General features: G+C 44.5%; 4 non-coding genes and 2 pseudogenes across 4 annotated transcripts; 5 read left to right on the forward strand and 1 right to left on the reverse strand.

Annotated features, from left to right (window-relative positions):
• Positions 1-7,917: 7,917 nt before the first annotated feature.
• LOC142370685 (U2 spliceosomal RNA) lies at positions 7,918-8,091 on the reverse strand (annotated as a pseudogene).
• Positions 8,092-9,415: 1,324 nt separating this feature from the next.
• Positions 9,416-9,595, forward strand: LOC142370333 (U2 spliceosomal RNA; annotated as a pseudogene).
• A 364-nt stretch (positions 9,596-9,959) lies between these two features.
• LOC142401191 (5S ribosomal RNA) lies at positions 9,960-10,078 on the forward strand. Its single transcript, XR_012773092.1, has one exon. It is a non-coding gene; the product is annotated as a 5S ribosomal RNA (ribosomal RNA).
• Positions 10,079-10,679: 601 nt separating this feature from the next.
• On the forward strand, positions 10,680-10,792 carry LOC142374287 (U5 spliceosomal RNA). Its single transcript, XR_012768684.1, has one exon. It is a non-coding gene; the product is annotated as a U5 spliceosomal RNA (small nuclear RNA).
• A 737-nt stretch (positions 10,793-11,529) lies between these two features.
• On the forward strand, positions 11,530-11,642 carry LOC142374303 (U5 spliceosomal RNA). The gene has a single exon (XR_012768687.1). It is a non-coding gene; the product is annotated as a U5 spliceosomal RNA (small nuclear RNA).
• Positions 11,643-12,423: 781 nt separating this feature from the next.
• On the forward strand, positions 12,424-12,587 carry LOC142401778 (U1 spliceosomal RNA). The gene has a single exon (XR_012773203.1). It is a non-coding gene; the product is annotated as a U1 spliceosomal RNA (small nuclear RNA).
• The last annotated feature ends 465 nt before the right edge of the window (positions 12,588-13,052 follow it).

The following is a 13,052-nucleotide window of genomic DNA, read 5'->3' on the forward strand; positions in this document are numbered from 1 at the left end:
CACAAAGTCACAGAGCATTAGAACGTTTCCATCAAACGTTGAAGTCGTTGCTACGTTCTTATTGCATTCAAATGGAAGGTGACTGGGAGGAGGGTTTGCCCTGGTTAATGCTTGCGGCTGGGGAAGTAGTTCAAGAGAGTACAGGGTTTAGCCCAAATGACTTGGTGTTCGGCCATACTGTACGAGGTCCGTTAGCCATTTTGAGGGACCAGTGGATGGGGGAGGACCCTCCCCGGAACCTGTTAGACTATGTGAATGGTTTTCGGCGTAGACTTTATGCAGCTGGCGAACTGGCCAGGGAGAAAATGGAGCATGTGCAGGGAAAAATGAAAAAGCTCTATGATAGACGTACGGAACGGTGGGTTTTCAGTCCTGGTGATTGAGTACTGGCGCTGTTGCCCATCATAGGCTCGCCATTTCAAGCAAAATTTAGTGGCCCACACACAGTTTTAAGGAAGCTTTCTGATTTAAATTATTTGATTTCGACTCCAGAGCGCAGGAAAACCACCCAATTGTGTCATGTGAACCTGTTAAAACCATATTATGAGCGTGCGTCAAAATCACCTGGGTATGGTGCACAGGTTATCGCGGCGAATTCTCATCCAGCATGTTTAGCAACTAGAGCATCAGCGGTCACTACACCTTTGTTGGTGAGTGAGGTGGAGGCGGATGGGTTACCAGCTGTTGATCAAGCATTAACATGGGCGGCTGAAAAACTCTGAGGCTCTCTGTAACCTTGAGGCATTGTTGCAACATCTGCCAGAGTTAGAAAGGGCAGAGTTGGCAGAGTTGATTAGGTCTTTTCCATGTTTGTTTGGTGATACGCCTACTCAGACCCTCCTTATTGAACACGATATTGAGGTGGGAGATGTTCAGCCTATTCGTCAACGTTTTTTTCGTGTCAATGCTGAAAAACGCAGGTATCTGGATGCCGAAATTAAGTATATGTTGGAGAATGGAATAGCTGAGCCATCCTCCTCAAGCTGGGCATCGCCTTGCATCACGGTACCCAAAGCAGACGGCACACCAAGGTTTTGCACTGACTTCAGGAAAGTTAATGCTGTCACCAGACCTGACTCGTTCCCACTTCCTCGTATGGAAGATTGTGTAGATGAGCTTGGTCATGCTAAGTTTGTAAGTAAGTTTGATCTATTGAAAGGGTACTGGCAGGTCCCTTTAACTCAGCGGGCCCATGAAATTTCTGCATTTGTGACACCGAACAGTTTGTTTTCTTACAAGGTTATGCCTTTTGGCTTGAGAAATGCGCCAGCGACATTTCAACGCCTTATGACTCGTGTTCTGGGGGACCTGGAGGGTTGCGCTGTCTATTTGGATGACGTGGTGGTGTTTTCTGACTCTTGGCCTCAGCATGTCGAGCGCATCAGGGCGCTGTTCGGTCGCTTGGCTGAGGCCTGTCTCACCGTGAACCTCTCAACATTTGAGTTTGCCAAGGCGACAGTGACTTATCTTGGCCAAGTTGTGGGTCAGGGGTGCGTCCGTCCTGTGGCTGCTAAAGTGAGCGCGGTTGAAAATTATCCGGTACCAACCACGAAAAAGGAACTGTTGCGGTTTCTTGGATTAGTGGGTTACTACAGGTGTTTTTGTCGCAATTTTTCCACTGTTGCATCGCCACTCACTAACCTTTTGAAGGCAAAGGCAGTGTATATATGGACCCCTGAATGTCAACAGGCTTTTGAGAACATTAAAGCCTTGTTATGTACAGCTCCTGTTCTTGAGGCACCACGGTTTGACCGCCCTTTTTCACTGCAGGTAGATGCGAGTCACGTGGGTGCAGGTGCTGTTCTATTGCAAGCTGATGATCTGGGTGTTGATAAGCCAGTGAGTTTTTTTTCCCCAAAAAGTTTAACTCCTACCAACTAAATTATTCAATCATCGAAAAGGAGGCACTAGCTTTGATATGGGCTTTGAAACATTTTGACGTGTATGTAGTTTCAGGCACTACACCCGTGGTGGTCTACACGGATCACAATACACTAACCTTTTTGAACTCCTTGCAGTGTCCAAACCAGAGACTGATACGATGGTCTCTGATGTTGCAGTCTTATGGGTTGGACATCCGATACATAAAAGGATCAGAGAATGTGGTGGCGGATGCCCTCTCTCGGGCCCATTAGAAGTATGGGTTGGCGAGGGACCTGGTGTGTTAGGACAACTTTGATCGGTTGATGTCCCCTTCCAGTTCCGCTTGCGGTGTCTGTTCCTGCCTCTTGTCTTTCTCCTCTTAAATGCTCACAGAAATCCTAGGCAAATCTCTGTTGCTGAGGAGCAAGAGTTTGGTGTGCTGGGGGCAGATGGCAGTGGTTGGACTTTAAACTGCTAATGGGGCAAGTGTTTTTTTTCTGATTTGTTTTTTTTGATAACTTTTCATTGAGCATTTAATAGTGCTGGTTGTGTGTTGTACCTACTAGGTTTTAAACATATTTCGGTTCCCTATATTGAACCTCTTTTTAGGGGGACATGTGCTGGGCATGTCTCTCTCCTCCCTCTTTCTTTGGCTGTGTTCGAAACCGCCTACTACATACTTGAAAACGGCATACTCATCGATCTGACAGTATGCAGAGCGTTTACACACAGTGCACTTCACTCCTGCCTGAGCCGAAATCAGCCGGCCTGAAAAGCTGATTTCGCTTAAGCTATAAACTCTGTAAATATATAACTTTAGCAACATTTGAAACATTTTCAGGCGAGAAAGTAGTCATTTAGACCCCCAAGGTGTTGAAAATCTGACAAAATACCGGCTATTTACAATTTTGTTCCCATGAATTCGGCGCTACAGAAGCTAGCCGCAGTGAGCAACGCACTTCCGGTTATGCCGTTTTGACTGCTCTCGTCCCGTTAACGGAATTTGACTGTTCAAATGGCGATGGGCGACGTCACGTTACGTTGCATCTTGGGTAGTTTGAGTGTGACAAGTAACCTCATGATGAATACTCAACATTTCGGCGAATCTAGTATGTATCTAGTGTACATCCGGGAACTTAAAAAAGTATGACTAGTAGGAATAGTAGGAGAAGTAGGCAGTTTCGAACACAGCCTTTGTCTCCTCCCTCAGACCAGGAAGCTGATTGGAGTGTGCAGCAGTGATTGCGGCAGCTCGTACACCTGGCCGTCTGTGGGAGTGGATTTAAGCCGCCTTATTTTGTTAATTCTTCCCTTTTGGTTCCTGGCTGGGTTTGTGAGAACAGCATTGTGTTTTGGGATTGTTTGCTTTATCCTTTTGTTATGTTTCGCACCATACAACACCTTTGCCGCACATTTATGCTCCATAACACCACTACACTACTGATGACTAATTGCCACATCCCATTGTTTTACTTTTGTTGAATTCGTAGCTTAAGTTCGAATTATTTAAATAAATTTGATTTCCTTATAACTTACAAACCGTGTGCTTCCTCCTTTTTGATACGGCTTTTGAGCCAGGTCGCGTCATTAGTAAAAGCAAAGGTAAAATCACAGCTTTGATGATTAAAACCTTTCCTTCAATGGTCAGTCCTCAGTATCCTAGTCTTTGCTTGACTTTCCCTACCACGTCTGGCCAGTTTGATGTCCCTCCTCCTTCCCTGTCAAATTTAATCCCCAGTACCCCGGGACTCTCACCCCATTGATTCGGTGGTCCCTTCTCAAGCTCTGTGCCAGTGGTTCGACACAGATGATGTAGAGGAGGGCAGATAACGGACAACCCTGACGGACACTGCAGTGGATGTTTACTGCTTTCGTCAGATGCCCATTAACTAGGAATTTGCTGGTAATGCCCCGGTACAGCAGACCCACCCAAGCTATAAACCTTTCTGGGAACCCCATTTTTGGCAGTACCTGGAAAAGGTACTGGTGCGAGACCCGATCAAAGGCTTTCTCAAAGTCTAAATTTAGGACTGCTAGCCGAATGTTTCTGTCTCTCGCATAACAGATGGTGTCTCGGATCAGTACGAGGCTGTCGGTTAACTTCCTCCCCGGGATGGCACAGGCTTGATCCGGGTGAATCAGGTCTTCTAAAAACAAGGACATACGTGAGGCTAAAAGTTTACTAAAAAGTTTACAGTCAAAGTTTAAAAGTGTAATCGGTCTCCAATTCTTCAAGTCAGTCTTGTCTTTTTTTTTGTGAAGAAGAGTCACTATCCCTGCTCTAAAACTGTCAGGAAGTCGGTCAAGTTGCTCAAATTCCATAAAAACAGTAAACAAGTCAGGTGCTAAAATATCCCAAAAGGTCAAATAAAATTCTACGGGAAGTCCATCTTGTCCTGGGGACTTCCCTTTCTTAAAATTTGTAAAACATTTATTTAACTCTGAAATTGTAAAATCTTGGGTTAAAAGCACACTGTCTTTTACTGTTTTTTCGATGAAATTTAAAACTTCTGTCATGGTGTCCATTTCAACAGGTTTTTGTTCGTACAGTTCACGATAAAATTTTTCAACAGCTTGTTTAATTTCTTCCATTGAATCAACTGTGCACCCGTTCTCTTTTGTTAGCTTTAAAATGGCCCCCCCTTTATTCACAATTTTCTTAAAAAAATACCTTGTGCACTTCTCTCCTTCCTCTATTTCTCGTTCCCTGCTTATTAAAATGGCACCCTTACTTTTAATATCTGCTAAAACCGACATCTCTGTTTTCACTTGTTTAATTTCATCATTAAAATCCATCCCTTGTTGGTTTAATTTAAAATAGCGCTGTAGTCGCTTCTGCAGTCCCATCATGCGTCTGTTTTCCCTATTCTTTTTTCTCCTAGCTGCCTGTCTAAAGAAAGTCTGGGTCTTTTCCTTCACCATTTCCCACCAGTGTGCACGTGTATCGTAAAAGTCTTGAAGGGTCTTCCACTCGTGGTACTGCTCCCGGTACTGACTAACTATTTCATCTTCTTTTAAAAGGGAGCAGTTTAGTTTCCACAGACCACTTCCGGAAGTCACACCCGAAGAGAGTGATAGGGTGCAGGAAAGCATTAGGTGATCAGAAAAGAAAACGGGGGTCAATCTAGCATCGGTTGGTGGGCAGTCCCGTGTAAAAAGGTAATCTATACGAGAGGCTCTGGTGCCATCACCACTGAACCAGGTGAAGCCCTCCTCTCTGGGATGCATGGTTTTAAAACAGTCCTGAAGTTTAAAATCCTTGCATATGCCCTGTAATAAAACCGATGTTTTGTCAACTTTAAAAAATTCCCCTGCTCTTTTTCTGTCACTCCTGCTTAAAATACAGTTAAAATCACCCCCTAAAACTAGTGGTGCCCTACCTAGCATGTGGGACTGCAGGTCTTCTAAAAGGTCATACCGGTCATTTTTTTCGTTAAAGCCATAAATATTTAAGAGGTTAAAATCTTGAAATCTTAAAATGTCTTAAAAGCAGTTATGTAATTTCTTGTGAATGGAGCTCTTCCTTCACTTCTACAGGTGACAGGCGAGGGTGTTGAGCTCTATTCCCCGGTCGGACTCTGGGGGTTGGCCTCTGTTGCAAGGTTTTGTTAAACTTTGAGTCTCTAGGGGTTGATTGCAGAACTACATTTAAAAAAGAGACCTCATTTGGTGAATTGGAGGGGAAGACTCTGGGCTCCTCCACAGATGAACTGTCTGAGGTAGTCCCAGCTCTTCCCCTCTTCTCTGAGACTATAGGACAGGGGTGTCGAATTCATTTTCACCGAGGGCCACATCAGCATAATTGTTGCCCTCAAAGGGCCAGATGTAACTTATAAATGTAACTACTCCTAAATGTTAAATAACTCTGAATTTATTACTTATTCAAGTTACAAATATTACATATATATTTGCATAGATGTAAAAAAAATACATGTTTGCTTGTTGTTCTGTTATTATATCATAAATCCTTTTAATTTGTCAGGTTATGAAACCCAAATCAACTCCATCCATCAATGATCAAACTATCCAAGTGAATAAAGAAAAGTTATGACATTTGCTTTGTTCCAAACTTGAAATATCAAACAAAGCTAGCTTTTACTGCCGCATTGTTTCCAGTTTTAGCGAACACATTCTGCTGCGATTGCAGTTTGCCTTTTAATTCTTTGGCAGTTTGGTGTTTTTCTTGATGCCTAATGTTGGCTCTGAGCTCCGTGTTTGGTCTCAGAATGCGGACGTAGATCGTACTCTTTCACAACCGGCACCGCCTCACAACACAAAAGACATACCGTTTCTTCTCCTTGAAGCAAAAACATGTATTTGCCTTCCAATCTTTCTTGAAACAGAAAAATTGATGCAGATGGGCATCTGCATCAATTTTTCTCTTCCTGGACATTTTGGGAACATTATTTGTATTTCTCAATTCAGCTTGTTGGGAAAATCACATCGATTTAGAAACATTGCAGTCCAGTTCGCGCGTAACATAATCAGCATGCATTGTGGGAAATGTAGCTTTTGGTCACTGCACGTATTTGACTTTATTTTGATTTTATTTTTAGACAATCAGTCCTTTTAAGCTCTCACGGGCCACATTTGGCCCGCGGGCCTTGAGTTTGACACTATATGCTATAGGAGAATCAGTGGACAATTCTGATGCAAGCCTCTTTGTTTGCTGGGCATCTGGGAGGGAGGCATCCTCGCTATCATCCTGTGATTGGACTTCTTCACATTCTGAACTAGCGCCGCCTTCTGCCTGCACCACCTCCTCCTCTCCAGAACTCTCCATTGGTGGGGGTGTAGCAGGCCCCTCCCCCTCCTCTGCCTCACCTGACTGCTGTCCACCATTCAGAGGTTTTGGCGGGAAGTTTGAATTTTCCAGCCCAGCTGTTTCAAGTAGCTCGTTAACTGCCTCGTCTGCCCTCCATTGCCTTCCCACCTTTTTAAGGATTTCAATTTGTTGGCAAAGGATTTTGGGCAATCTCTGAAGAGGTGGTTTAATTCTCCACAGAGATTGCACTTTCTGCCATTAGTACACCAGGTGCCCGTGCTCCCCATATTTGCGGCAGAGTTTGGGCTGTCCCTGGTAGTGGATGTAGCCTCTGTTTTCTCCCAAGACAATCATTGATGGGAGATGTTTCAGGCCCTGGAAGCCCTGGGGGTCTTGCCATTGTTGGATGGGGACCCTCCAGGCGCAGTTCCAGATGCCGTCGACATCCCTCACCTTCATTGCCTGGCCTTTAACAGTGCAGAATCTTCTCAACCATATACAGATATCTTCTGCGTTCACCATTTCATTGAACATTCTGACAATTACTGTCTTCAGAGTATTGTCAGTAAGTTTCTCAACAGTAAACGCAGAAAACTGGCTTGCACATTTACAAATCTCGTCCAAAACTCCTGCAGCAAAGCTGCAGTGCGAAAACGAAATTCCTTGTTAAAAGGCAATTACAGGATGCAATTCAAATCGTCTGGCTTGAAGTTCAATGTTTTTTGGATTAGCTTCCGGGAGAAGTCCAATCTGGACATCTCTATAAGCTTTCCTTCCTTTTCTTTGAATAAAAATCTAGCGCTGTGATGCCTCCTGATGCCAGCATAGTTAGCCGACATGATGGAGGCACCACAAACAGTTTTAAAAAAAAAGCTTAAAAGAACAATAATAAATATCACACTAAAAACCCAATAAAAGAGTAAAAAGTGGATAAAAAAGTACTAAAAGGGATACTTACCTTCCTCTCCTAAAAAAACGGGACACCGACCTTGTTTCAGCTGAAACTCCTTGGACGAGTTCAAAAAAGTAAAAACCTGAAAAAAGGGGGTAATACAGGAACATTTTTTGATAAAGAACTCCAAATACAAAGAGTTGGAATAATTTGACCAAACACAAAATTAACCTCCAAAGCGTGAGAATTTAATGCTGAAATGCATAAAATCATCCACCCAAAGGTGGCGATCGCAGTCTTAGCCAAAAAGCCGAGAAGCGATTTTAGAAGTCAGGATGCAACGGCTCCCTGAAACTACCACCATGTACCGCTGGTTTTGTTATTTAACAAGAGTTGGGAAGAGTGCACCGTTCCCGGCGGCACTGCAGTACCGGGTCGATGCGTGGAGTGAACGGAGCAAGCCCCTTTTTCAACCCCTGTGCCTAAAAATCCATTTAATATGTAGTCCTCATATAGAGGACGTATCATATATTAAACTGATTAGAACAGATTTTTTTTCTTTTGAAAATATTTATTGACACTAATACATTGAAACAAAAAGAGAAAGGAGGAAAAGGAGTGCCTGATTTTTATTTGTTTTTAGGAAGCAGATACACTACACTGCACATCCTACAGGCCACAGACCCATCCGGAAACCCTAAAACTAAAGCAATGACACGATTCTGGATGGGTTCTTACCTCAGAAGACTGAAGATTTTACCCACCGACCTAAAAGTGCCTGTGTCTTTTAGCCTGCCACCATCCTATGCTTTTATCCAGACGTTCTTAAAGCATTTTAACTTGGAGGCAGAGGAGTTGCATGTTTTAACAAACCACCGCTCTTTGATTTCTGTTGTGCAGGAGCGGGAACCAGTGAGTCCAGTGCGTGGGCTCGCGTTCGGCGAGCCCTCAACAGTTTGGTGCAACGTCAACCATTCCGCTCTCCCAAACAGACTCCGGGACCTGTCGTGGATGGTGGCTCATGAGATCCTGCCAGTCAGGTCTGTTATGCACTCCCGGGGCATGTCAGCGATCTCAACCTGCCCGCGACCTGGTTGTGGCGCGCCCGAGTCGGTGAGGCACCTGCTCTGGGAGTGCAGCGCTGCTGTAGACCAGTGGGCAACAGCCGGCTCCTTGCAATTCCCGTACTTGCCAGCAAGGGAGGTCCTCACAACACAACTCGTGCTCTATGGGGTGAGCCAAACAAGCAGTGGCTCACCCTAGCCGCCATCAAAGACGCCATGTGGACCTCCAGGAACTTGCTGGTGAGGAAGCGCATGCAGATCCCCCCCGTGGCTGTGATCCGGATGGCCGCAGCGGCGGCTCAAGCGGCCGGAGCTGCAGGCGGCGGGCCTAGGACACATCCACAAAGAAGAATCGCCTCTGTGCCCATTCGGATGAAGGAGCCGGAGCTACGCACAAAAAGGTCAAAGCAGCGACGGCCTGGCTCTCCGGGTGAGGCACGTGGGAAGGAGCAACAGGGTGGGGATCTCCTCTGAGCACCACGACAGGATCCCGAGAGACCTACTGTTTGGGGGAGCGAAATGAGTTTCCCTGGGTAGGGACTCACTGCGCTCCTGCACAAAAAATGGACTTGGAAGAGAGCATTTTAACTAATGCACTCCTTTTTAAAGACACTCAATACAAACTGCTACTCGCATGAGAACTACTTCACATGTAGCTTTTACCTTAGACAACATTGACTTTATCTGTAATATCCCATGAAAAATTAGCTTTATTGTTGTTGTTTTAAATGTGGTTATACAGATTACACTTATTTATTGATGTTTTTATTCATAGGTAAAACATATGTCTTAAATATGAAGTTTTTATGAAAATGTGATGTATTATTGTCAATAAATTTTTTCAAAAGAAAAAAAAAATCTGTTCTTATCAGTTTAATATCTGATACGTCCTCTATATGAGGACTACATATTAAATGGATTTTTAGGCACAGGGGTTGAAAAAGGGGCTTGCTCCGTTCACTCCACGCATCGACCCGGTACTGCAGTGCCGCCGGGAACGGTGCACTCTTCCCAACTCTTGTGAAATAACAAAACCAGCGGTACATGGTGGTAGTTTCAGGGAGCCGTTGTATTCTGACTTCTAAAATAGAACTATAATGTTTAGAAAAGACGCAGCTTATGAGCACGTCGTGGGATTGAGCTTCCCTGGTTTCTCTGTATGACCATGAACACAAAACTACACACAGAGAACAGAGGAGCTTGACAGACACACACTAAGTTATCTGAGAGTCCCATTTTCAGCTGCAGAGAACAATCACATCAGGGAAGTCGACGTGCAGGCTCAACATCAGCCTCTCAAGCCAACTCTCTGGTGAAATAGGGGCAACGTATGGTTCCAGCACCTATGTAACACATATTTGTCACAGGGACTGTGGCTTACGGCCACACCGCCCTGAACACGCCCGATCTCGTCTGATCTCAGAAGCCAATTAGGGTCGGGCCTGGTTAGTACTTGGATGGGAGACCGCTTGGGAATACCAGGTGCTGTAAGCATTTTTCTCTTCTCTCTGCATGTCTTTTGTTGAAACATCTGTTGATCACCCTGTGATCCATCTTGCTGATCCTGGATCTGCTAAGATGTCCCAGGTCATTGTTGGCTTTGTTCCTCATACATTTAACTTTGTCCTGACAAAGGAGCAGTTCCAAAAAGTCAAACAGGGACTGCCTTTGCATTTGACGCAGTCAAACTGCATGCGCCTGGAGAAGCCAAAAGGCTTACAGCACCTGGTATTCCCAGACGGTCTCCCATCCAAGTACTAACCAGGCCCAACTCTGCTTAGCTTCTGAGATAAAACTCTGGCTTTTAGTCTGCGAAAAGAGAGTGAAAGTGAACTCCACTTTGAGGTGGCTCTGGGATTGGGCCGACTGGGAGAATTGCTTGAAAACAACCTCTACACCCAATGAGCGGTCAGAACAAAGCCTCAAGACCCCTAGTCTTTTGCACAGAGTAAAAGACAAAGCAGCCATTGAATAGGGCCCGATTGTTCCTACCTGGTCGGCCGAGGAGCCAGCGTCTCAACCAAGCAAAGCTCACCGTGGGGAAGGTGGCTATGCCAACTAGCCTGATGCACTGCTCCCGCAGTGTCAAATACTCGTACGCTGGTTTCTCTTCATAACGTACAAGTCTTTCGCCTTTTACTAAAGACTTCCGTAGAGAGCAACAATAATGAGTTGTTTCTATTTTTGGAAGGCTTTACCTTTGCGGGTGAAGTGCTTGAGGTGGTTTAATCCACCTCAAGTACTTCATTTTATCAACTAAACCACCTGAAATGCCTAATTATATCAACTAAACCACCTGAAATGCTAAACTTTCTGAACTAAACCACCTGAAATGCTTCATTTTATCAACTAAACCACCTGAAATGTTTCATTTTCATGATCTAAACCACCTGAAATGTTTCATTTTCATGATCTAAACCACCTCAAATGTTTCATTTTCATGATCTAAACCACGTCAAATACTTAACGAGCCAAAAATGCTAAAAAAAAAAAGCCCTGTTTTGGAGGCCTCATAACTCAGTCATACGACATCACAGAGACCTCATTCAAAGTTTATATGTGACAGGAGACTCTCAACTTTATAGGGGTTGTTCAAGATATTTCTATCACGATTAATACCCATGGTTATAGGAGTGAAAAAGAAGGCACTTTTGCCTAAATGCCAGAAACTGCCCTATTTTGGAGTTGCCATAACTCAGCCATCCGACATCACAGAGACCTCATTCAAAGTTTATGTGACAAGAGACTCTCGACTTTAACTAAACTAAAAAATAAATTTTATTGGGCGGGCAGTAGATTGGCACCCATCAAAATTTCTTTAGGAATTTTCTAGAAGATCAGAAAGATGAAGAAAAGCCGGATTGTCTCAACCAAGCAAAGCTCACCATGGGGAAGGTGGCTATGCCAACTAGCCTGATGCACTGCTCCCGCAGTGTCAACTACTCGTACTCTGGTTTCTCTTCATAACGTACAAGTCGTTCGCCTTTTACTAAAGACTTCTGTGGAGAGCAACATTAATGAGTTGTTTCTATTTTTGGAAGGCTTTACCTTTGCGGGTGAAGTACTTGAGGTGGTTTAATCCACCTCAAGTACTTCATTTTATCAACTAAACCACCTGAAATGCCTAATTTGATCAACTAAACCACCTGAAATGCTTTATTTTATCAACAAAACCACATCAAATGTTTCATTTTCATGGATTAAACCATCGCAAGTACTTCATTTTATCAACTAAACCACCTTAAAGCGGCAGTCGGCAACTTTTTTTTAGTCATATTAACTTGAACTGTCATGGGATTCTGGAAGTAGAATATTAAATAGTCTGTTTAGGAAAAATAACGAAATCTGTAGCTCCCTCTGAAGCCTGTAATCATGCTTACAAAAACCGAGCGCTCCCGGCTGTTTTTTAACCAATCAAGTTAGGGTGGAGGAATCCTACCTGTCAATCACAGCTTGTGCACACGCTGCTGAGCGTGAGCCTGCCCCAGCTTGTGTGCGCTCACACTGGTGTGAACAACCTCGTCCACAGAGGGGGAGGGGTTTGGGGGGCAATTCGGAGCTTGTGAGAGGTTGGGGGAGGGACCTGAAAGTTGTATCAGTTCGAATTTTCCGACTTTAGACTCGGAATTTTGAAAACTTGCCGACTGCAGCTTTAAATGCTTAATTTTATGAACTAAACCACCTGATCATCTAGAAGATCAGAAAGATGAAGAAAAGCCGGACTGTTTTAATCTGCAAGCTTTTCAGATTCAGGTTAGCTGCTGGCATGGCACAGCAGACAGTTGAATTTGCTGCACCGTCCGGCCGAGTGAGGCACCTGGAAAAGAGGTGTCCAACTCATACTTACCTGGCAGGGGAGATACCATGATCAAGAAGGTGGTTCACCCAGGACGAGGCTCAGCCATTGCACACCGGCTGTGCTGACTCTTGCGAATTCCCCAAATGTGGGAATCTCGACTGCATAATTTCTGGTAGTGGGGGACTGCGTTCGCGCTCTCCCCTGATTTGACTGTATAATGTGAATATCCCTGGTCAACTCTACCTTGGTTTTTGTCCTGGCGTTGCTGCTTTAACGACACCTTTCCATCTTTAAAACCCATGTTTTGCAAGGTTTGCTGAATGCTGCGGCAGGTCTGCACAGCTGATATGCAGCTGCGCAGTATTCAGGTGAGGTCATACAGTGCAGTCACCCCAGGCAGGTGGGCGTTGCCTTAGTGATGGCAACAACGAGATGAGAATACGGCAGCATTTCTGCACTGGAGATATTAAACCGTGAGGGTTTGCCTCAACTAAAAATTTTCCCAGTGTGGGTGGGTGTGGCTCTAGAGATGGGGAGAGTGGAAAAACTAAATCAATTTGTGCCCCAAGTTCCTTGGTTGTTGAAACAAGAACTGATCAGAAAGATGAAGAAAAGCCGGACTGTTTTAATCTGCAAGCTTTTCAGATTCAGGTTAGCTGCTGGCATGGC

The sequence above is a fragment of the Odontesthes bonariensis genome, chromosome 2, assembly GCF_027942865.1.
Source record: "Odontesthes bonariensis isolate fOdoBon6 chromosome 2, fOdoBon6.hap1, whole genome shotgun sequence".
In the NCBI taxonomy this organism is placed as follows: Eukaryota; Metazoa; Chordata; class Actinopteri; order Atheriniformes; family Atherinopsidae; genus Odontesthes; species Odontesthes bonariensis.